Source organism: Uranotaenia lowii, chromosome 1 (assembly GCF_029784155.1).
Source record: "Uranotaenia lowii strain MFRU-FL chromosome 1, ASM2978415v1, whole genome shotgun sequence".
Classification (NCBI taxonomy): Eukaryota; Metazoa; Arthropoda; class Insecta; order Diptera; family Culicidae; genus Uranotaenia; species Uranotaenia lowii.
This window is the reverse complement of record NC_073691.1, coordinates 203,251,781-203,277,097: the sequence shown is the minus strand read 5'-3', so window position 1 is coordinate 203,277,097 and position 25,317 is coordinate 203,251,781. Positions and strand designations below refer to the sequence as shown.

Here is a 25,317-nt window from a genome sequence, read left to right as displayed (position 1 = left end):
GTCATTTTTTGTATTGGTTTTGTTATTTTTATCATTTGTTTGTCATTTTTGTTATAATTGACGAATTTTGTCATTTTTGTTATGTTTATCATTTTTGTCATTTTTTTATTTTTTTATAATTTTTGTCATTTTTATCGTTTTTGTCATTTTTTTTTCATTTGGATCATAAATGTCATTTTTTTCAATTTTTGTAATTTTTTGTCAGTTTTGTCATTTTTGTAATTTTTTTCGTTTCTGTCAATTTTGTTATTTTTTTATTTTTTTCATTTTGGTCATTTTTGTTGAATTATGTCATTTTTGTCGAATTATGGTCATTTTTGTCAAGCTTATCATTTTTTTTAATTTTTTTTCATTTTTGTCGTTTTTGGCATTTTTGTAATTTTTGCCATTTTTGTCATTTCGGTCGTTTTTTGCCATTTTTGTCTGTTTTTCCCTTTTTTGTCTTTTTTTGTCACTTTTTGTCAGTTTTTTTTTTTTAAATTTTTATCTTTTTTGCCATTTTGATATATTTTAATTTTGACATATTTTTATTTTCTCATTTTGTCATTTTTTTCATTATTATCATTTTTATCATTTTTGTCATTTTTTGTCATTTTTGTCATTTCTGTCGTTTTTATCGTTTTTATCGTTTTTGTCATTTTTGTCATTTTTGTCCTTTTTGTCATTTTTTATATTTTTGTCATTTTTTATATTTTTGTCATTTTTGTCATTTTTGTCATTTTTGTCATTTTTGTCATTTTTGTCATTTTTTCATTTTTGTCATTTTTTGTCATTTTTGTCATTTTTCGCCATTTGGTTCTTTTGTCATTTTTGTCTCTTCCGTAATTTTCTTTCATTTTTGTCAATTTTGTCATTTTTTTTCGTTTCTGTCATTTTTGTAATTTTTTGGAATTTTTGTAATATTTGTAATTCTTGTTTTTTTTTGTCATTTTTATCGTTTTTGTCATGTTTTTCATTTGGGTCATATTTGTCATTTTTTGCCTTTTTTGTTATTTTTGTCATTTTTGTCATTTTTTATATTTTTGTCATTTTTGTCATTTTTGTCATTTTTGTCATTTTTTTCATTTTTGTCATTTTTGTCGAATTTTGTCATGTTTGTCATGTATATCATTTTTGTTTTTTTTTTAGCATTTTTATCATTTTTGCCATTTTATCACTTTTTTTCATTTTTGCCATTTTTCCCATTTCATTCTTTTTTGTCAAAGAAATGACAAAAAATGTCGTTTCTTTTCGTTTTTGTTATTTTTGTATTTTTTTTTTAATTTTTGCCATTTTTAATTTTGGTCATATTTTCATTTTCAACTTTTGTCATTTTTTTTAGTGATTTTTGAGTTTTGTTATTTTCATAATTTCAGTTATTTTCATCATTTTTGTATTTTCGCCATGTTACCATTTTTTCTATTTTGATCATTTTTTTTTGTCATTTTAGTGATTTTAATGATTTTTAATTTTTGTCATTTTGTCCGTGTCGACATTTTTGTTATTTGTGTCATTTTTGTAATTTTTTGTTAGTTCTATGATTTTTTCATTTTAGTTATTTTTGTCAGTTTCGTCGTTTTTATCTATTTTTGTCATTTTTGTTATATTAAACGCCAATTTATCAACATCTTTGAGAATATTGTGTGGAAATATAGCTTTGATTTTTCCTTGCTATCCAATCTGGCGCAAGATTTGAAATCGGAATGCTAAATTCTTAAAAAAAATATGTTTTAACAGATGCAAAAATTCTGTCCCAAGTGGATAGTATGGTAGATCTAAAGATCGTCAAAATTTGAATGAATTGAATTTTCCTAGAGTAGGACTGTATTTGGTATGAAAGTGGGATCCATTTTGTTGAATGTCTAGTTATTCTTAAAAGAAGCTAAAGTTGAAAAGGTTTTTTCACTGAACAAAAAAAAAATCCAGAAATCTAAGGTTGAAACTCAGGTTGTTCGACTGTGACATTGGCGACAGACTATATCATGAAGTGATTAATTGTTCATTGAAGGAATGTTTGAAGAGAGTGAAAAAACCGAAACTGATATGCTGACATGTGGAAGATACGTGATCATCATTTGAAATTATATCGTTCAATTTATACGTGGGTATTGAAGCGATGCAGATGGGCCACGTATTTGTCAAAAAAAAAGTGGCAGTAGTAGGAAGAATTCTTAAGGTTCATGATTTATTGTCAATGTAAAACGGTTATAATTGTTTCAGTTTCAGTGTGTACTGATTGACAAAAAAAAATCCCCCAGAAGCTTTCGAACCTTGACGACCCTCCACGTTTCAAAACGATCACCTGCAACGATCACCTAGTCGGGGGTATAAAAAAAAAAACAACAAATGACGTCCACTAGATAACTATCGACACGGTATGGAAATACAGCGTTCGGTGTAGTAAATTTTATGCATCATTATGAATAGGTACCGACTAGGTACAAATTACAATACGCGTACCGGCGATGATTGCTCGAAAGTAAGTTCGGTCAGGTCAGCAAAAGTAGTAAAGCGGTAAGTTCAACTGATTAATAGATTTAGCAGATATTTTTTTTAAACCCACAATGATTAGGTTTTTTAAAAGGAGACTGACCCAATAGACTGAGTCGATTTGAGGTCCTTTATGAATTTTCCAAACCCTGGGTCTAAAAAGCTTCGATTTGATTCGAAACTCATCCATGATTTATTGCAGAATTTTTGATTAACTTTTACATGAGTAAATTTGAACTTTTGTGTTTGTATGGGGAAATTGAATATTTTGTTCTGAAAAATCAACATTATTGTTGGTCCTTCTGAGGAATCGTGACTGCTAATGATTTTTGTGCCAATTTGTAAAACCTTCAAAGGAAATTTTCCGCTGATCAACTTTGTCGAGGACCGTAACTTCGTATCTTATTAGACAAAAAAAAAATTAGGCGTTGAATGAGGGCATGTCTTTTGGCTTTGAAAAACAATAAATTAAATTGACATCACTGCTGGGTGCTTGAGGAGGTATTGCATGACTTCTTTTTATGCGATACTTCGCTAGGCACCAGCAGTGATGTCAATTCAATTTATTTTTTATCAATGCCAATAGATACACCCCTGTTAAACTGCTAAAAACTTCTTTGTCTAATGAGATACGGATTTACGATCTTCGACAAAGTTGTTCAGCGGAAAATTTTCGCCATAGAGTTTATAAATTGATAGAAGAATAATAAGTAGGATCGGTTTCCACAGAAAAAAAAAATAAAAATGATGTTGATTTTTCAGTACAAAATATTCAATTTTCCCATAAAAACCTCAAAGTCCAAATTTCCTTATGTAAACGTTTTTTAAAAATTCTGCAAAAATTCATGGATGAGTTTTGAACCAAAACAAAGCTTTTTCGACCCGGGGTTTGACAATTTAAAAATAACCCCAAATCGAAACACCCAATGCCATTGTCTCTAAATTGTTAAGTTTTCTAAAATTTAGGACAGCTTTAAGTGTTTGTGGCCTAAAGTGCTCCGAACCTGAGAGATAGCAGCCAATCGTATCAACGCCGTTTTACAACCGGGAGTAAATTTTTGCTAAGCCATTTACGATGTCATTTGATTGAATGATTGATTGATGCCTGGATGATACTATACATAACAATGCCAATGAGTGAGCAAGCCGAGCACCATCGATAATCTTATCTCTTATCAGGTTTTTTTTTTTGCGGAAAGGTACTTGAGTCTGTCTGATTCGGAGTTTTGAATATGTACTCCGCTATCTGTCCAGTAAGTGTCGGGTTCAATGACGAGTTCATTCGTGAGAACGTCATCGTTGCGATCTCATCTTGTTTATTCTGCTGGTCATGGTTAAGAATTTTTTCAAGTATCATTTTATGACTCAATGATTCCCGATTGATTAGGAACAGTATAATTTGTATCAGTTACACATTCTAAACAGAGTCTGAAAAATTTCGTTTGAATCTGCAACAAATTCACTAAACACTGATTGATTACAAAAATAAAACAACCGACAGCCAGTAAATACTATCGCAGCATATTGTTTCAATTTTTTGCGTTGCTTGACATACCCATTGCTATGTACATTAGACTGAGTCGATTTGAGGTTATTTTTGAATTTCTCAAGCCCTGGAGTCTAAAAATCTTCGTTTTGGTTCGAAACTCATCCATTAATTTTTGCAGAATTTTTAAGTAACGTTTACATTAGTAAATTTAAACTTCCAAATTTGTATGCGAAAATGAAATATTTTGTACTGAAAAATCAACATCATTTTTGATTTTTTTTTTCTGTGGCACCAAGCTTGCTTATTATTTTTTTATCAATTTAAAAATTCTCTAAAGGAAATTTTCGCTGAACAACTTTGTCGAAGATCGTAACTTCGTATCTTATTGGGCAAAAACCTTATAAGCTGTTTAACAGGGTTATGTCTTTTGGCATTGAAAACCAATAAATTAAATTGACATCACTGCTGGTGCTTAGAGAAGTATTGCATGAAAAGTAGTCATGCAATACCTCGTTAAGCACCCAGCAGTGATGTCAATTTAATTCATTGTTTTTCAATTGTAAAAGACATGTTCTCATTCAACACCTAATAACTTTTTTGTCTAATACTATACAAAGTTACGATCGTCGACAAAGTTGTTCAGCGAAAAATTTCCTTTAGAGAATTTGTAAATTGGCACAAAACCATAAGCGGGCTCGGTTCCGCAAAAGAAGCAAAAATGAAGTTGATTTTTCAGTACAAAATATTCAGTTTTCCGATACAAACACAAAAGTTCAAATTTACTCACGTAAACGTTACTTCAAAATTCAAAAGTGACCACAAATCGACTCAGTCTCGTTAATTTGGAAAGAAAATAAAAATAGTTGTCGATTTTATCGACTGTTCTGTCACCGTTCCACCTGTCATGTCGATGAAAATATAACTTTATCGAAAAAAACATAGGGGAAAAAATCATTCCCGGTCAGTTTTGAACCGAAACAATTACGAACGTAACCCAAGCGTCATCATTTTTTTTAAGTGCCCAATAAATCATTATCTCCCGTCACATTGAGTAGGTCATAAATGCGATATGACAGCAAAAGTTCTGGATCAGCTATTGTATTTTAGCCAGCCATTGTACGAGCTAGGCAGATAAGAATCGGACAATCTGTTTTATCTTCAGCCACGAGGAGGACCGGTGCAAAATTCTGCAGATAGAAAACCGAACAATTGCACCTCAAAAATGTAGGGGAATTGAGGGTAAAACAGCCCAAACTTCATTTTCCGAAGCGTGTGGTGGCTTAAACAGTCTTCATTCGATTTCTTGGGAAAAATCACACAACATTGGTCATTTTTGTCATTTTTGTCATTTTTGTCATTTTTATCATTTTTGTCATTTTTGTAATTTTTGTCGTTTTCTTCTTTTTGTCTTTTTGTCATTTTCATCATTTTTGTCAATTTTATCATTATTGTCATTTTTGTCATATTTCTCATTTATGAATTATTTGTCATTTTTGTAAATAATTTTGTCATTATTTGTGTCATTTTTATCATTTTTGTAATATTTGTATTTTATGTATTTTTTTCGTAATTTTTGTCATTTTTGTCATTTTTATCATTTTTGTCATTTTTGTCATTTTTGTCATTTCTGCCATTTCTGTCCTTTTTTGTCATTTTTGTCATTTTTGTCACTTTTGTCATTTTCATCACTTTTATCATTTTTGTTATTTTTGTCATTTTTTGTCATTTTTGTCATTTTTGTCATTTTTACCCATTTTTGTATTTTTTGTCATTTTTGACATTTTTGTCATTTTTGTCATTTTTGTCTTTTTTATCATTTTTGTCATTTTTGTAATTTTTGTCATTGTTGTCATTTTTGTCATTTTTGTCATTATCGTCACTTTTTTTATTTCTGTCATTTTTGTCACGTTTGTCATATTGATCATTTTTGTAATTTTTGTAATTTTTATAATTTTTGCAATTTTTTTAATATTTGTAATTTTTGTAATTTTAATAATTTTTGTAATTTTTTTAATTTTTGTCATTTATGTAATTTTTGTAATTTTTGTCATTTTGTAATTTTTGTAATTTTTGTAATTTTTGTAATTTTTATCATTTTTCTAATTTTTGCCAATACTGCCATTTTTGTCATTTTTGTTTTTTTTTTTCCATTTTTTTCATTTTTGTCATATTTGTCACGTTTGTCATTTTGATCTTTTTTGTAATTTTTGTCATTTTTGTTATTTTTATCATTTTTGTCATTTCTGTCATTTTTGTAATTTTTGTAATTTTTGTCAGTTTTGTCATTTTTGTCAGTTTTGAAATTTTTGTCATTTTTGACATTTTTTTCATTTTTGCCATTTTTACCATTTTTGTCATTTTGTCATTTTTGTCATTTTTGTCATTTTTGTCATTTTTGTCATTTTTGTCATTTTTGTCATTTTTGTCATTTTTGTCATTTTTTCAATTCACGATATTTTTTTTTGCTCAATGAGATCTTAAAAAAAAAGATCTTGTTGGATTTCGAAAAAAATCTGCATGCCATGCCGACTTTCTGAATTAAATTTGTCATTTTTTTTGTATTTTTGGTCTTTTAATTCATTTTTGTCGTTTTTGTCATATTTGGTACTTCTCAATTTTTTTTTTTAAATTTAAAGCATTTTTAAATTTTTGTATTTTTATTATTTTTGTCGATTCTTTTGTCATTTTTGAAATATTTATCATTTTTGTAAATTTTGTCATTTTTCCAGTTTTGAAATTGTTCGCATATTTGTAGTTTTTATAACTTTTGTCATTCCTGGATTTTTGTTTGTCATTTTTTTTTCATTTTTGTAGTTTCTGGAATTTTTTGTCGTTTTAAGCATTTTTGCCCTTCATGTAAATTTTGTCATTTTCACTTTTATAACATTTTTTTTCATTCTTGTCATTAATCAATATTTTTTTAATTTTATGACATTGTTGTCTCTTTTGTAATTTTTTGACATTGTTGTCATTGTTGTCATTTTTGTCATTTTTGTCATTTTTGTTATTTTTGTCATTTCTATCATTTTTGTCATTTTTGTCATTTTTGTCATTTTTGTCATTTTTGTCATTTTTGTCATTTTTGTCATTTTTGTCATTTTTGTCATTTTTGTCATTTGTGTCATTTTTGTGATTTTGGTCATTTTGGCCATTTTTGTGATTTTTGTCATTTTTGTCATTTTTGTCATTCCTGTCTTTTTTTTCATTTTTGTCATTTTTGTAACTTTTGTATTTTTGTAATTTTGTAATTTTTGTAATTTTTGTAATTATTATAATTTTTGACATTTTTGTAATTTTTGTAATTTTTGAAATTTTTGTATTTTTTGTTATTTTTATAATTTTTGTCATTTTTGTCATTTTTGTCATTTTTGTCATTTTTGTAATTTTTGTCATTTTTGTCATTTTTGTAACTTTTGTATTTTTGTAATTTTGTAATTTTTGTAATTATTGTAATTTTTGAAATTTTTGTAATTTTTGTAATTTTTGTCATTTTTGTAATTTTTGTAATTTTTGTAATTCTTGTAATTTTTGTTATTTTCGTAATTTTTGTCATTTTTGTAATTTTTGTCGTTTTTGTCTTTTTTGTCATTTTTGTCAAAAATGTAGGGGAATTGAGGGTAAAAACAGCCATTGCTCCAATCGGTTTTTCGGAAAAAATCACACAAGAAATCACAATTGAAAAATATAGAGAAATCGAGGGTAGAATCAGCCATAACTCCATTTGTAGCGTGTGGTGGATCAAACAGTCTTAATTCGATTTCTCGGGACAAATCGCACAACATTGGTCAGTTTTTGTTCAAAGTTTTCTAGTCCAAATCAGTTTTTTCTCGATTGATAAAAACAATCCACAAAAAATAGGGGAATTAGGTGTTAAAAAATCACTAAAGGGCGAACACGAAATGATTGCGACACATTCAACAGGGCATAACTATTTTACCATTGGGTAAAAATCAACCAAATTTTGCACACTTTCTCATTGATGTGTATTGTTTACATGCTGTCAAATCCGAAGTTGTGTTTTTCGATTCAACGGAAATGGAGGTGAACCAACGCGAGTCGAGACAACAAATACTTTCCAAACACCTGGAATTTTCTGACTTGTCGCACCGGCAGTTTGGAAAAAATGTTGAACTTTCAACATTCAACCGTCTCCACAGTGTTGAAGCGGTTCCAAGAGCGGTTGAAATTGGATCACGGCAAAGGAGCTGGAAGAAAACCGGGACCGGCAAACAAAAAGACGGAGGGAAAGGTGAAACGGATGATTAAAGCAAATCCCAACGTCTCAAGCTGTGATTTGGCTAAAAAGATCGGCATGTCGTAGAGCTACGTCCAGAATGCGAAAAAGAGAGCTGGACTACATAAATACAAGTTATAGAACTTCCTAAACCGCGGCTAAAACTCGGGCACGAAAGCTCAACGAGAAGATGCTGACAAAATATGGCTTCTGTGTGATGGACGACAAAACGTATAGAAAAGCCGATTTTAAGCAAGTTCCGGGGTTGAAGTTTTTCACCGGCAAGAGCAAGTTCGATGTACACGACAAATTTAAGAAGAACATGTCGAAGTTAGTCTCCAAATATCTCGTTAGACAGGCCATCTGCTCTTGCGGACTGAGTAATGAGCCTTTCGTGACAATGGGGGACAATAAATGGCGAATCTGAGTCTTCGAAAAGCGCCTTTTGCCGTTCTTGCCGTAGCACGACAAAGCTCCGCCAGATTGAGCATCATGCCACTATTCTAAAAGTGTCCTGAAGTGGTATGAGGCCAATTCTGTCCATTTTGTTCAAAAGGACACGAATCCGCCAAACTGTCCGGAGCTGCGCCCTCGGAAGACCAAGAAGACAGTCAAAGACGACGAGGACATGTTTAGAAAATGGAAAAATAATAGAAACTGGTACCGGATGACACTTTGATGGAGGACATCATGCGAAAATGCGTTTAATTTCACACTCAAGGCTTCATCGATTAACTTTTTTTTTGATTTCTGAAGTAAATATATCTACGTATAAAACTACCCTAAAATTTTTGTTTGATTCTGAACATTATAAGAAAATTGGCAGGACATTTTCGGTGTTGCAATTATTTCGTGTTCGCCCTTTACTAATTGTAATTACGGTTTAGTTGAACATTGTTTGATCACTTCAACCGATGCAAATTACTTTCGATTAAAAAAAAATTTTTGAAGTTGCTTTCAGATGATTAAAGTATTACATGAAATTTTACACTACATTTTAGATTTTCTCGAATTTAAATTTGAAGAAAGAAAAATTCTGGATAAATACGAAAATTGAAGGTAATTTTGACCTGAGGTACAGAAATTCTACGAAAATCGGACTTGTTCGACTTTCACCATAAAAATTGCAATATGTATTTCGAAAATAACATAGCAATACTATCGAGATTCTGCTGAATGATTGTTGAAAAATAAATCTAACATGGGATATGTTTTTATCTATCGGTTAAATAAAACAATAAACGAGGTACAATATTTTAGGTTTGAAGTAAGAAAGGTGATGTTTATAGAATTTTGGACGGTTTATGAGAACAACATTTTGTCTACCCACTAAACAACCAATCAGTTTCTGTCAAAAATAAGAACGAGAAGGAAAGATGTAATCCAGGGGAGGAAGACTGAAATACGATGGATCGTTTTTGTATCGTTATTTTTGCTGTTCGGCAAAAAGTCAGCAATTTTCGAAAAAAAACTTTCGTTGATAAATTTCGTACAGCGAGTCATGTGAAAATAATCCAATGCTAGTCTGCCAATTCTGTTATAAATATACATTTTGAACTTTGTAAAAATGTTGTTCGATGAACCATATCAAATTCTGTTATTTTGGCTATTTTTAGAACGACCATTATCATTAATCGAACAATTATTATTCATCAGCTTCAGAAACATCTTTGAATTTAAGCGGTTCTACACGCATAAACCTGCTGGAATGTGTAAGAACAAATTAAAACCTAATTAAACAATTATTAAATAAAAACAGGTTCTTTTCAGCATTAAAATTTTTTATTAAACAACACTCTATAAGAAAGTAAAATTTTAACCTTCGCACTGGTCGGTAGTTTGATGAAAGAAATTTGACGTTTGAAGATTTTTTTCTTTTTTTCATTCAGTCTTCCTGCCCTGGGATGGAATGAATGATTCTTTCGAGTTTAAAAATCAGAATCTCATATTAAACAAAAAAAAAATTGAAATTAATTTGCAAGTTTATGGATAGGAATATGATGTTGAAATATTATTCGTAGAAATTTCAATATGATTCATATTTCTTGGTTCGAGCCTGAAATATTGTGCTTCGCGTGACTTTTGATCGAGCCGATTAAACTTTTCAACTTAACTCATATTTGTTTAATTTTTCAAAAATCATCCTGTAAAATTTTAATATTATGCTAGGAATATATCCTGAGATATTGTACATATATCGTAATAGCAAAAGGTCATGGATGTTCAAAGTTGAAGTAAAGTGCGCTTGCGTCTTATTTATATGAACGGTACTCTCTGTACTTGGCTAACAAAGATAGGGTATTTCAAAGTCTGTAAAATGTTCTGCTCTTTTCGGCTATGTCCCGCATTTTTTGAGTATCTGGCAAACCTATCATAATCGAAATTGTTGCTTCGTTTCATAAAAGCAGCGTTAAAAATCTGCGCTCTCTGTGCCAATCCGTCTTTCTACCGGAGGCCGAATCAGGAAGAATTTTTTTTTGGTAGCGGCCTTGAAATTCTGGTGTTTTTTTTATTTTTTTTCAGCATTTTTTTCATTTTTGTCATTTTTGTAATTTTTGTCCTTTTTGTCATTTTTGTCATTTTTGTCGTTTTTGTAATTTTTGTCATTTTTGTCATTTTTGTCATTTTTATCATTTTTGTCATTTTTGTCCTTTTTTGTCATTTTTGTCTTTTTTTGTCATTTTTTTTCATTTTTGTCATTTTTGTCATTTTTGTCATTTTGGTCATTTTTGTCATTTTTGTTATTTTTGTCATTTTTGTCATTTTTGGCATTTTTGTCATTTTTTGTCATTTTTGTCATTTTTGTCATTTTTTTTCATTTTTGTCATTTTTGTCATTTTTGTCATTTTTGTCATTTTTGTCATTTTTGTCATTTTTGCCATTTTTGTCATTTTTGTCATTTTTGTCATTTTTGTCATTTTTGTCATTTTTGTCATTTTTGTCATTTTTGTCATTTTTGTCATTTTTGTCATTTTTGTCATTTTTTGACATTTTTGTCATTTTTGTCAGTTTTGTCATTTTTGTCATTTTTGTCATTTTTGTCGTTTTTGTCATTTTTGTCATTTTTGTCATTTTTATCATTTTTGTCATTTTTGTCATTTTTGTCATTTTTGTCATTTTTGTCATTTTTGTCATTTTTGTCATTTTTGTCATTTTTCTCATTTTTGTCATTTTTGTCATTTTTGTCATTTTTGTCATTTTTGTCATTTTTGTCATTTTTGTCATTTTTGTCATTTTTGTCATTTTTGTCATTTTTGTCATTTTTGTCATTTTTGTCATTTTTGTCATTTTTGTCATTTTTGTCATTTTTGTCATTTTTGTCATTTTTGTCATTTTTGTTTATTTGTCATTTTTGTCATTTTTGTCATTTTTGTCATTTTTGTCATTTTTGTCATTTTTGTCATTTTTGTCATTTTTGTCATTTTTGTCATTTTTGTCATTTTTGTCATTTTTGTCATTTTTGTCATTTTTGTCATTTTTGTCATTTTTGTCATTTTTGTCATTTTTGTCATTTTTGTCATTTTTGTCATTTTTGTCATTTTTGTCATTTTTGTCATATTTGTCATTTTTGTCATTTTTGTCATTTTTGTCATTTTTGTCTGTTTTGTCATTTTTGTCGATTTTGTCATTTTCGTCATTTTTGTCATTTTTGTCATTTTTGTCATTTTTGTCATTTTTGTCATTTTTGTCATTATTGTCACTTTTTTTTATTTCTGTCATTTTTGTCAAGTTTGTCATTTTGATCATTTTTGTAATTATTGTCATTTTTATAATTTTTGTAATTTTTGTCATTTTTGTCATTTTTGTCATTTTTGTCAATCTTGGAATTTTTGTCATTTTTGTAAATTTTGACATTTTTGACATTTTTGTCATTTTTGTCATTGTTATCATTTTTGTCATTTTTGTCATTTTTGTTATTTTTGTCATTTTTATCATTTTTGTCATTTTTGTCATTTTTGTCATTTTGTCATTTTTGTCATTTTTGTCATTTTTGTCATTTTTGTCATTGTTTTCATTTTTGTCATTTTTGTCATTATTGCCACTTTTTTTTTATTTCTGTCATTTTTGTCACATTTGTCATTTTGATCATTTTTGTAATTATAGTCATTTTTATTATTTTTGTCATTTTTAAAATTTTGTAATTTTTGTCTTTTTTGTAATTTTTTTAATTTTTGTAATTTTTGTCATTTTTCTAATTTTTACCATTACAGCCATTTTTGTCATTTTTGTTATTTTTCCATTTTTTTTCATTTTTGTCATTTTTGTCACGTTTGTCATTTTGATCATTTTTGTAATTTTTGTCATTTTTGTCATTTTTGTAACAGTTGTAATTTTTGTCATTATTGCCATTACTGATATTTATGTCATTTTCGTCATTTTTGTCATTTTTGTCATTTTTGTCATTTTTGTCATTTCTGTCATTTTTGTCATTTTTGTCATTTTTGTCATTTTTGTCATATTTGTCATTTTTGTCATTTTTGTCATTTTTGTCATTTTTGTCATTTTTGTCATTTTTGTCATTTTTGTCATTTTTGTCATTTTTGTCATTTTTGTCATTTTTGTCATTTTTGTCATTTTTGTCATTTTTGTCATTTTTGTCATTTTTGACATTTTTGTCATTTTTGTCATTTTTGTCATTTTTGTCATTTTTGTCATTTTTGTCATTTTTGTCATTTTTGTCATTTTTGTCATTTTTGTCATTTTTGTCATTTTTGCCATTTTTGTCATTTTTGTCATTTTTGTCATTTTTTTCATTTTTGTCATTTTTGTCATTTTTGTCATTTTTGTCATTTTTGTCATTTTTGTCATTTTTGTCATTTTTGTCATTTTTGTCATTTTTGTCATTTTTGTCATTTTTGTCATTTTTGTCATTTTTGTCATTTTTGTCATTTTTGTCATTTTTGTCATTTTTGTCATTTTTGTCATTTTTGTCATTTTTGTCATTTTTGTCATTTTTGTCATTTTTGTCTTTTTGTCATTTTTGTCATTTTTGTCATTTTTGTCATTTTTGTCATTTTTTGTCATTGTTGTCATTTTTGTCATTTTTGTCATTTTTGTCATTTTGGTCATTTGTGTCATTTTTGTCATTTTTATCATTTTTGTCTTTATTTTCAGCCATTTTTGTCATTTTTGTAATTTTTGTCATTTATGCCTTTTCGTCTTTTTGTCATTTGTAATATTTGTATTTTTTGATTTGTTGTAATTTTCGATTCTTGTAATTTTTGTAATTTTTGCAATTTTTGTAATTTTTTCAATTTTGTCATTTTTGTCATTTTTGTCATTTTGGTCATTTTTGACATTTTTGTCATTTTGGTTATTTTTGTCATGTTTGTCATTTTCGTCATTTTTGTCATTTTTGTCATTTTTGTCATTTTTGTCATTTTTGTCATTTTTGTCATTTTTGTCATTTTTGTCATTTTTGTCATTTTTGTCATTTTTGTCATTTTTGTCATTTTTGTCATTTTTGTCATTTTTGTCATTTTTGTCATTTTGGTCATTTTTGTCATTTTTGTCATTTTTGTCATTTTTGTCATTCTTGTCATTTTTGTCATTTTTGTCATTTTTGACATTTTTGTCATTTTTGTCATTTTTGTCATTTTTGTCATTTTTGTCATTTTTGTCATTTTTGTCATTTTTGTAATTTTTGTCATTTTTGTCATTTTTGTCATTTTTGTCATTTTTGTCATTTTTGTCATTTTTGTCATTTTTGTCATTTTTGTCATTTTTGTCATTTTTGTCATTTTTGTCATTTTTGTCATTTTTGTCATTTTTGTCATTTTTGTCATTTTTGTCATTTTTGCCATTTTTGCCATTTTTGTCATTTTTGTCATTTTTGTCATTTTTGTCATTTTTGTCATTTTTGTCATTTTTGTCATTTTTGTCATTTTTGTCATTTTTGTCATTTTTGTCATTTTTGTCATTTTTGTCATTTTTGTCATTTTTGTCATTTTTGTCATTTTTGTCATTTTTGTCATTTTTGTCTTTATTGTCAGCCATTTTTGTCATTTTTGTAATTTTTGTCATTTATGCCTTTTCGTCTTTTTGTCATTTGTAATATTTGTATTTTTTGATTTGTTGTAATTTTCGATTTTTGTAATTTTTGTAATTTTTGCAATTTTTGTCATTTTTGTCATTCTTGTCATTCTTGTCATTTTTGTCATTTTTGTCATTTTAGTCATTTTAGTCGTTTTTGTCATTTTTGTCATTTTTGTCATTTTTGTCATTTTTGTCATTTTTGTCATTTTTGTCATTTTTGTCAATTTTGTCATTTTTGTCATTTTTGTCATTTTTGTCATTTTTGTCATTTTTGTCATTTTTGTCATTTTTGTCATTTTTATCATTATTGTCATTTTTGTCATTTTTGTGATTTTTGTCATTTTTGTCATTTTTGTCATTTTTGTCATTTTTGCCAATTTTTGTCATTTTTGTCATTTCTGTCATTTCTGTTATTTTTGTCATTGTTGTAATTTTTGCCATTTTCGTCATTTTTGTCATTTTTGTCATTTTTGTCATTTTTGTCATTTTTGCCATTTTGGTAATTTTTGCCTTTTTTGTAATTTTTGTAATTTTTGTCAATTTTGTTATTTTTGTCAATTTTGTTATTTTTTTCATTTTTGTCATTTTTGTCATTTTTGTCATTTTTGTCATTTTTGCCATTTTTGTCATTTTTGTCATTTTTGTCATTTTTGTCATTTTTGTCATTTTTGTCATTTTTGTCATTTTTGTCATTTTTGTCATTTTTGTCATTTTTGTCATTTTTGTCATTTTTGTCATTTCTGTCATTTTTGTCATTTTTGTCATTTTTGTCATTTTTGTCATTTTTGTCATTTTTGTCATTTTTGTCATTTTTGTCATTTTTGTCATTTTTGTCATTTTTGTCATTTTTGTCATTTTTGTCATTTTTGTCATTTTTGTCATTTTTGTCATTTTTGTCATTTTTGTCATTTTTGTCATTTTTGTCATTTTTGTCATTTTTGTCATTTTTGTCATTTTTGTCATTTTTGTCATTTTTGTCATTTTTGTCATTTTTGTCATTTTTGTCATTTTTGTCATTTTTGTCATTTTTGTCATTTTTGTCATTTTTGTCATTTTTGTCATTTTTGTCATTTTTGTCATTTTTGTCATTTTTGTCATTTTTGTCATTTTTGTCATTTTTGTCATTTTTGTCATTTTTGTCATTTTTGTCATTTTTGTCATTTTTGTCATTTTTGTCATTTTTGTCATTTTTGTCATTTTTGTCATTTTTGTCATTTTTGTCATTTTTGTCATTTTTGTCATTTTTGTCATTTCTTTCATTTTTGTCATTTTTGTCATTTTTGTCATTTTTGTCATTTTTGTCATTTTTGTCATTTTTGTCATTTTTGTCATTTTTGTCATTTTTGTCATTTTTGCCATTTTTGTCATTTTTGTCATTTTTGTCATTTTTGTCATTTTTGTCATTTTTGTCATTTTTGTCATTTTTGTCATTTTTGTCAATTTTGTCATTTTTGCCATTTTTGTAATTTTTGCCATTTTTGTAATTTTTGTCAATTTTGTAATTTTTGTCAATTTTGTTATTTTTTTCATTTTTGTCATTTTTGTCATTTTTGTCATTTTGGTCATTTTTGTCATTTTTGTCATTTTTGTCATTTTTGTCATTTTTGTCATTTTTGTCATTTTTGTCATTTTTGATATTTTTGTCATTTATGTCATTTTTGTCATTTTAGAAATTTTAGCATTTTTGTCTTTTTTGTCATTTTTTTAATTTTTGAAATTTTGAAATTTTTTTCATAATTTTTGTCACTGACAAATTTTTGTCATTTTTGTCATTTTTTGTCATTTTTGTCATTTTTTGTCATTTTTGTCAATTTTGTCATTTGTCGTAATTTTTGTCGTTTTTGTCATTTTTGTAATCCGGATAACTACATGGCGACCGTCATTTTACTATGCTTATTATGGTTATAATTCCAAGATCGAATTCATTAGCTTTCATAACGATGCACTTAAAAAATTATTAAAAGAAGGAACTTTCTCTTTTCTTACAAATTTTGGTTACAAAATATTCTAAACTTGAAAATGTCTGAGACTGATGTCCGATTCTTGTTAGATCCTATCGGTTATAAATTGCATCATTAGTTTCCTGAAAATTCAATGTTTCGATCGACCTTGACTGTTTAATGTCTACACTTATTGCAATCAGCATCATCGGTGATAAGACTGCGAATGCAACAGATGTGCATTAGCTTGTACCAGCTGGTTTGATAAAAATAAACAAACAAACATTCTCTTTGCCAGGTTTTATTCGCCGAATGAATGCCAGCCGGGTCATAAACGAGAAACCTGTATTTCATCTCTAAATTACATTGAAAAAATTTCAGTCTTTCAATGGATCAACGAGAACAAGATGTAGTTTCGTCATTGTTCAATAAAAAAAATGTTGGCACTTTCTTGGGACCCACACTTTTTTTTTCGTATTGAACCTTTTTGGGTTTTTCCCTAACAAAAGCTGATTCCAGTGCTTTACATTTACAATTTTTTCTAAGCACACAAGAATTGCAACGCTACCGGGAAAATCCCACCGCACAGCAAGGTAAACCTTTTCTGCACTTGTTGCAAAGCTGGTAAAATAAATAATAAAACATAAATACAGAACTGCACACCTGACTTCTCGCTCTCTATGCTCCGGTCAGCTCGTTTTAGCGACGCAACGTATGTTTGCTTCTACTTCTCGTTCCTATCGGTAAGGTGGAGTGTTCTTAAATTATCTAAGTTTATCCAATGGTTTCGTTAAAAATAGTAGCACAAAAATGGTACCGATACCCCACAAAAAAATCCTAGGTGCTTCACATTTCAAACCCGTGAACAAGCTTTGGGGTCACACTAAGCCTGTTCGTGGCAGTCAATGAAAACCGGAACTAAAAAGTGCTGCAAACGGGTCACCTACATAAGGAATCTTGTTTTGAGCATTTCATTCATGGCAAGGTGCGGTGAGGTGAGCAACCTTCTTAGGATTTTTACACGTCAATCACCCGTTTTTTTTTTTCAAGTTCATGGATGGTAGGTCCTTTTATAGGAAGTTTCTTAGTAATTGAACTGAACTGATTTTTATCCTGATCTTTGACATACAATTGGATTTTTTTGGAAATACTGCACAGCTTTTCCAAGAGATTAGAGTACTACATCTGGATTTTTTTACATGGCGACCGTTACAAAATTTGTTCCGATTCGAAAAAAAATCTAACTTGTATTGAAAGTAAGAATCCAAATTCAGATTTAAGTATCGGAACCCCTCTTGATTCATGATTCCATTTTCGGGTTGCAGATACAGAGTTCAGATTCAAATTTGCACACCTCAAAATGACAACAAATTGTACGAGGATCTTTCCTCGACAATCTTCAATGATCTTCAGCCGATTTACACCGGTGAAAACAACAGCCCCATCGCAAAAAAATGCTCAAGTACTTGAACAACCTGTACGCTCACCGATTTGCGCCGCGTAATTATAAATCAAAACAACTTAGGTATCCGAACGTCTGACTGAATGTATGTAATCGATCGTCGCTCGGCCTTGCGAAGTTCGCGCAAAAACTTCGCCTCCATCTTCCGCCAAGGTCACTCGACACTTCCATTTCATCCCATTCACTCATCACCGATCGCCGTCAATCAACCGAATCGAATCGCTCTGCTGTCTAGGTCACTAAAAAAACAACCACAACACTACCCGGGGCCAGCCTCCCATTCATTATTGTTTAGTGAGATATGTGTAACAACTCTTACTTTCTTTCCCCCGAAGATGCGTCTACCGTTTTACGCGACACTTTCTTACTGGCGCGCTTGCTTTCTTTCTGAATCCGTCCAAGTTCCGGATCTGATCAGCTCTGTCAAAGTGCCGGCAAAACTAAAACTTTGAAGTAGGCAACTAAACGCAGCTCTCCAATAATGGCTTCCGTCCAAGCCGGTGGTTTAGCAGGGACTGAATGCAATTTCGCACGACGGGATCAAGTTATGGACGACCGAGACCACATGAATGAATGGAAGAATTGAGTCGTCAAAATTTGAGGAATCCCGACCGAGACCGAATCAAGTGATATCGTGTCTGGGGTGAGCTGAGCACGCATACGTGCGCGCGCTCTCTCTCTTTGCCATTAATCAGCTGCTCGTGCTGCCCAGATATCAGTCACTAACTAACTACTAAATAACTGAACAGGGAGCGGACCATAACTTCGACAAGGGCTCTTACTATTGGACCGACTTCTGGCCGAGTAGGAGTCTACAACTGGAAGGGAATCTCGGTCCAAAAATAAGGGTGTGCAATTTAAAATTTTTGTCGATTGTGCCATTTTTGTAATAAAAGCCGTTTTTGCCATAAAAATGACAAAAGTGTCAAAAATGAAAAAACATCAAAAATTGCAAAAATTACAAAAACGACAGAAATGTAAAAATAACAAAATTAACAAAATTACAAAATTTACAATACTACCAAAATAAAAATAAAATAAAACTGACAAAAATTATAAAAACAAAAAGGAAAAAAAATAACAAAAATAACAAAATGACAAAATGAAAAAATGACAAAAATTACAAAAATGAAAAATAATAGACTCGAATGAGCACTCAGTGATTAAAAAGTCTCTAATAAAAGTAAAAAAAAATGCAAAATATTACAAAAATGATAAAAAAAGACAAAAATGATAAAAAAAAAGACAAAAATGACAACAATTACAACAAATACAAAAAATGACAAAAATTACAAAAACGACAAAAATGACAAAAATGATAAAAAAGATAAAAATGACAAGAATGAAAAAAATGAAAAAAATGACAAAAACTACAAAAATGACAGAAATGACAGAGATGACAAAAATAAATAAAATTATAAACTTTATAAAAAAAAAACAAAACTAACAAAAATGACAAAAATGACAAAAATGACAAAAATGACAAAAATGACAAAAATGACAAAAATGACAAAATGACAAAAATGACAAAAATGACAAAAATGACAAAAGTGACAAAACTGACAACAAAAATAAAAATGACAAAAATCACAAAAAGTGGCAAAAATGACAGAAATGAAAAAAATAATAAAAATGACAACAATGAAAAATAACAAAAATGACAAAATTGACGAAATTGACAAAAATGACAAAAATGACAAAAATGACAAAAATTACAAAAATGACAAAAATGACAAAAATGACCAAGATGACCAAATTGACAAAAGTGACCAAAATGACAAAAGTGACAAAAATGACAAAATTGATAACAAAAACAAAAATGACAAAAATCACAAAAAGTGGCAAAACTGACAAAAATGAAAAAATTAATAAAAATGACAACAATGAAAAAATAACAAAAATGACAAAATTGACAAAAATGACAAAATTGACAAAAATGACAAAAGTGACCAAAATGACAAAAATGAGAAAAATGTAAACAAAAACAAAAATGGCAAAAAATACAAAAAGTGCCAAATGACGAAAATGAAAAAATTAACAAAAATGACAACAATGAAAAAATAAAAAAAATGACAAAATTGACAAATTTGACAAAATTGACCAAATTAACAAAGATGACAAAATTGACAAAATTGACAACATTGAAAAAATTGAAAAAAATGAAAAAAATGAAAAAATTGACAAAATTGACGAAATTGACAAAATTGACAAAATTGACAAAAATGACAAAAGTGACAAAAATGACAAAAGTGACCAAAATGATAACAAAAACAAAAATGACAAAAATCACAAAAAGTGGCAAAAATGAAAAAAATGAAAAAATTAATAAAAATGACAACAATGAAAAAATAACCCAAATGACAAAATTGACAAAATTGACAAAATTGACAAAATTGACCAAATTAACAAAATTGACAAAATTGACAAAAATGACAAAAATGACAAAAATGACAAAAATGACAAAAATGACAAAAATGACAAAAATGACAAAAATGACAAAAATGACAAAAATGACAAAAATGACAAAAATGACAAAAATGACAAAAATCACAAAAAATACAAAATTGACGAAATTTAAAAATTGACAAAATTGACCAAATTGGAAAAATTGAAAAAATTGACAAAATTGACAAAATTGACAAAAATGACAAAAATGACAAAAATGACAAAAATGAAAAAATAACAAAAATGAAAAAATTGACCAATTGACTAAATTGACAAAATTTACAAAATTGACAAAATTGACAAAATTAACAAAATTGACATAATTGACAAAATTGACAAAACCGACTAAATTGACAAAATTGACAAAATTAAGAAAATTGACAAAATTGACAAAATTGACAAAATTGACAAAATTGACAAAATTGACAAAATAACATAAGTGACAAAAATGACAAAAATGATAACAAAAACAAAAATGACAAAAATCACAAAAAGTGGCCAAATGACAAAAATAAAAAAAATAATAAAAATGACAAAAATTACAAAATTAACAAAATTGACAAATTTGACAAAATTGACAAAATTGACAAATTTGACAAAATTGACAAAATTGACAAAATTGACAAAATTGACCAAATTAACAAAATTGACAAAATTTAAAAATTGACAAAAATGACAAAAATGACAAAAATGGCAAAAATGACAAAAATGACAAAAATGACAAAAATGACAAAAATGACAAAAATGACAAAAATGACAAAAATGACAAAAATGACAAAAATGACAAAAATGACAAAAATGACAAAAATGACAAAAATGACAAAAATGACAAAAATGACAAAAATGACAAAAATGACAAAAATGACAAAAATGACAAAAATGACAAAAATGACAAAAATGACAAAATGACAAAAATGACAAAAATGACAAAAATGAAAAAAAATGATAAAAATGGCAACAATGGAAAAAATGATAAAAATGTCAAAAATGACAAAAATGACAAAAATGACAAAAATGACAAAAATGACAAAAATGACAAAAATGACAAAAATGACAAAAATGACAAAAATGACAAAAATGACAAAATTGACAAAAATGACAAAAACGACAAAAATGACAAAAATTACAATTATAATTTTTGTCATTTTTGTAATTTTTGTCAATTTTAACATTTTTGTGTTTTTTGTGTTTTTTGTGTTTTTTGTCATTTTTGTCATTTTTGTCATTTTTGTCATTTTTATCATTTTTGTCATTTTTGTCATTTTTATCATTTTTGTCATTTTTGTCATTTTTGTCATTTTTGTCATTTTTGTCATTTTTGTCATTTTTGTCATTTTTGTCATTTTTGTCATTTTTGTCATTTTTGTCATTTTTGTCATTTTTGTCATTTTTGTCATTTTTGTCATTTTTGTCATTTTTGTCATTTTTGTCATTTTTGTCATTTTTGTCATTTTTGTCATTTTTTGTCATTTTTGTCATTTTTGTCATTTTTGTCATTTTTGTCATTTTTGTCATTTTTGTCATTTTTGTCATTTTTGTCATTTTTGATTTTTTTTGTATTTTTTTTCCATTTTTTGTCATTTTTGTTATTTTTGTAATTTTTTGTAGTTTTTGTCATTTTTTAAATTTCGTCATTCACGGTGTGCCAAAATACATTATTAAAAATAAAAAATAACCACCAAACCGGCACTTGACATTCGAAAGATATAGTATTCAGGCATCTATCCTGAAAATTTGGAAATGTTTCATCGGGCTTTTTTGAAATTAGAGCGATTTTAAATTCTAAGTCAATTTGCATTAGATTTCTAATGGGGTTTTTCGACCTTATGTTTTATGACCATGGATTTTTCTGACCACACATATTTTATGACAATCACCCAGTTCAATGACTTTATAGAAAATTTTCTGCCCGAAAACTTTGTGGAAGACCGGAAAAAGATTTGAGTTGATCCTGAAAAGTTATTGGCAATTTTCTAAAACTTGCAAGAACATTCAAAGGTGAGTAAAACAGATAAATTTAAAAAAACAATTAAAACTGTAAAAATACCGACATCGCAGGCACTGAAGCTGTTCCAGGAGATTTACAAGGCATGCTTAAAGGAAAACTTAGATTCCATCACTCATTGATGAGTTTTCTACAGTGTGGGAGAATCTTAAACTGCCAAACACTTCCAAATTCCACATTCTACGATTCCATGTAAAAGATTTTTGCGAATACACCGGAAAATCGCTGGGTGTATTCGGAGAGCAAGCCTCGGAGAGTGTTCATCATGATTTTTCAGAAACGTGGAAACGATATCAAACCCCTGATACATCGAAGTTGTACTATGATCATCTCTTAAATGCTGTAGTGGACTATAACAGTGGTCATCTGTGTTGATTTTTAATTTTAAATAAAAAATATCGTTTATTTTTATTGTTGAATCCAAGAAGGTAATCGAAAATGTCTATTTTAAAGCCAATATAACGCTATTTACCTCGTTCGACTAAGCACATTTTAAGCACGAAAAAAGAGGTTGAAGACCCAATAACGATTCAAACTACGCCTGGAAAGATATTCGCTTTTTAGTGAAGCGAAATTGAAAAAAAAACTTAAGAAACATGAACAAATTTCAATCAGTCTAATAAAGTTTTAGAAAATTGCCAATAACTTTTCAGGATCAACTCAAATCTTTTACAGATCTTCCACAAAGTTGTCGGGTATAAAATTTTCTATAAAGTCATTGAACTGGGTGATTGTCATAAAATATGTGTAGTCAGAAAAATCCATGGTCATAGAACATAAGGTCGAAAAACCTCATTGGAAATCTAATGAAAATTGACTTAAAATTTAAAATCGCTCTAATTTCAAAAGAGCCCGATGAAACATTTCCAAATTTTCAGGATAGATGCCTGAATACTATATCTTCCGAATGTCGAGTGCCGTTTTAGTGGTCATTTTTTATTTTTAATAACGTATTTTGGCACACCGTGCATTTTTATAATTTTTGTAATTTTAGAAATTTCTGTTATTTTTGTTGTTTTTGTAATTTTTTGTAGTTTTTTTGGAATTTTTGACATTTTTTGTTATTTTTGTCATTTTGTCAATTTTGTCATTTTTATAATTTTTATAGAAATTGAAAAAGGTTCTTGAAATTTTTGTAATTTTCATGATTTTTGTGTTTTTTGTCACTTTTGTCGTTTTTGTCATTTTTGCAATTTTTGTCATTTTTGGCATTTTTTTTCTTTTTTTTTTGTATTTTTTCCATTTTTGTCATTTTTGTCACTTTTGGCATTTTCTGTCTTTTCTGCCTTTTTTTGTGATTTTAACCTGTTTTGTATTTTTGATTGTTTTTTTTTTGATTTTTTTGTAATTTGAGTCATTTCTTTCAATTTCGTCATTTTTATAATTTTTGAAATTTTTGTCATTTTTGTCAGTTTGTTGATTTTGTCATTTTTCTCATTTTTTTTAAATTTTTGTCAAAAGTGTCATGAAATGTTTCTAATTTTTGTCATTTTTGTTATGTTTCTAATTTGTGTAATTTTTGCCATTTACGTCATGTGATTCATCATTCTACAACTTCCGTATAAATTTACTGAAGTTCCAAACGTTTCAGCAAGTATTTTCGATGAAAGTAATTTTTATTCGCAGGAACACCAGATCTAACATGTAAAATAAAATATTTATTTCTCTAGTTTTGAAAGTCAAAAATAGATAAAGTCCGATTGAGCTGAAATTTTGCAACGGAGATTTTTTACTGAAGTGGACACTCAAAGCAAAACTAACCGTATCCGGGTAATAAGAAATGTGCTATAGATAGAACTCTGTGTCATAATCATAATCATAAAATAGCTACAACCCTTATAATGAATCCAGTTGTTTGGAACCAAAAAAAATGTCGCTGCTTTCGTATTTTGACGGATTTATGATGCCTGGAATCATCATCACCGCAGGCTGCGGTCGGCTACACCGCTTTAGAAAGGAAAAATCGAAACCATTGAATGTTTTGAGATAGAACATTGGCCTACGACACATTTTAAGCTGACGTAGCAGCATCACAGTTCGACTAGCATTGGTAAACTCTGAAGATAGTAGCTAAATGAACATGGAGATTGGTTTATAAACGATTTTCCAGAATTGAATTGATATTCAACTGTACTCAACCACATTCGCTTCCTTCTCTGCATTTCGAGAATCTCTTCAATCGAGCTGTGCAACGATTGGATTTAATTTTTTCGTTGATGAAAATTTTAGGACTAAAATTTTCTTAATCTGCTTCCTATTTTTATCTCTCGACTTTTTTTTAGTTCATGAACTTGCAGGCCTTGAACCTTTAACTCTTGAAAAATGGCAAAACAATCAGGAACGACAAAACTGACGTAGCCGAAAAAATGACAAATATGATGAAAATTTTAAAAAAATTGACAAAAATGACAAACATGCACAATTTACAAAAAAATAAAAAATTGCAAAAATGACAAACATAAAAAAAATTAAAATAAAATACAAAAACGACAAAAATGACATAAATGACAAAAATTTAAAAAAAAAGCACTAACGGCAATTATGACGAAAAACAAGAAAAATTTACATAAATTATAAATTTTCAATAAGAACAAAAACGACAAGAATATCAAAAAATGACAAAAATCACAATATTGAAAAAAAAAGTAAAAAAAAAACAAAAACAACAAAATGAAAAAATAAAAATTTCGAAAATGAAAAAATGGCTTGAACGACAATTATGGCAAAATGAGAAAAATAACAAAAACGACAAAAATGATCAAAAATGACAAAAATGACCAATATGACAAAAATGATCAAAATGGCCAAAATGACCAAAATGACAAAAATGACCAAAATGACAAAAGTGACAAATATGACAAAAATGAAAAAAAAAATTTAAACAATTAAAAACATGACAAATATAAAAAAAATGAAGAAAAACGAAAAAAAATACAAAAAGGCTAAAAATTACAAAAATAACAAAAATGACAAAAATGAAAAAAAGACAAATATTACAAAAAATGCCAAATACGTGCAAATACCAACATGTCATGATTGGAGCAGATCCCGAATTGGGCGTGTGTATCTAGGAAAATTTGAATTTTTCAACAAAAATCTTAAAACGACCCAGCTATGCCACTTTTTTGTACCGAATCACAGCGACCATAAAAAAGAAGTGCCAGGCAGAGAGTTCTGGTTCAGAGAGCGTTTAGCTCAAGAGACTTGATTGATACCCTACTTAGAACGAGAGAGAGA

At 28.2% G+C, this 25,317-nt stretch overlaps 1 protein-coding gene across 4 annotated transcripts in view; it reads right to left on the bottom strand.

Annotated features, from left to right (window-relative positions):
- Nucleotides 1–25,317, bottom strand: part of LOC129744369 (cystinosin homolog) — a 54,791-nt gene that overhangs the window by 17,381 nt on the left and 12,093 nt on the right. For 2 of the 4 annotated variants that reach the window (XM_055736859.1, XM_055736885.1), the window contains exon 1: nt 17,950–18,214. The exons of 1 other annotated variant lie outside the window; for it this stretch is intronic. The gene's annotated coding sequence lies outside the window, so the exon portion shown is untranslated. Of the gene's footprint in view, nt 1–17,949; nt 18,219–25,317 lie in introns of those variants that run through there. One more of the 4 variants, XM_055736877.1, reaches the window with a different exon arrangement.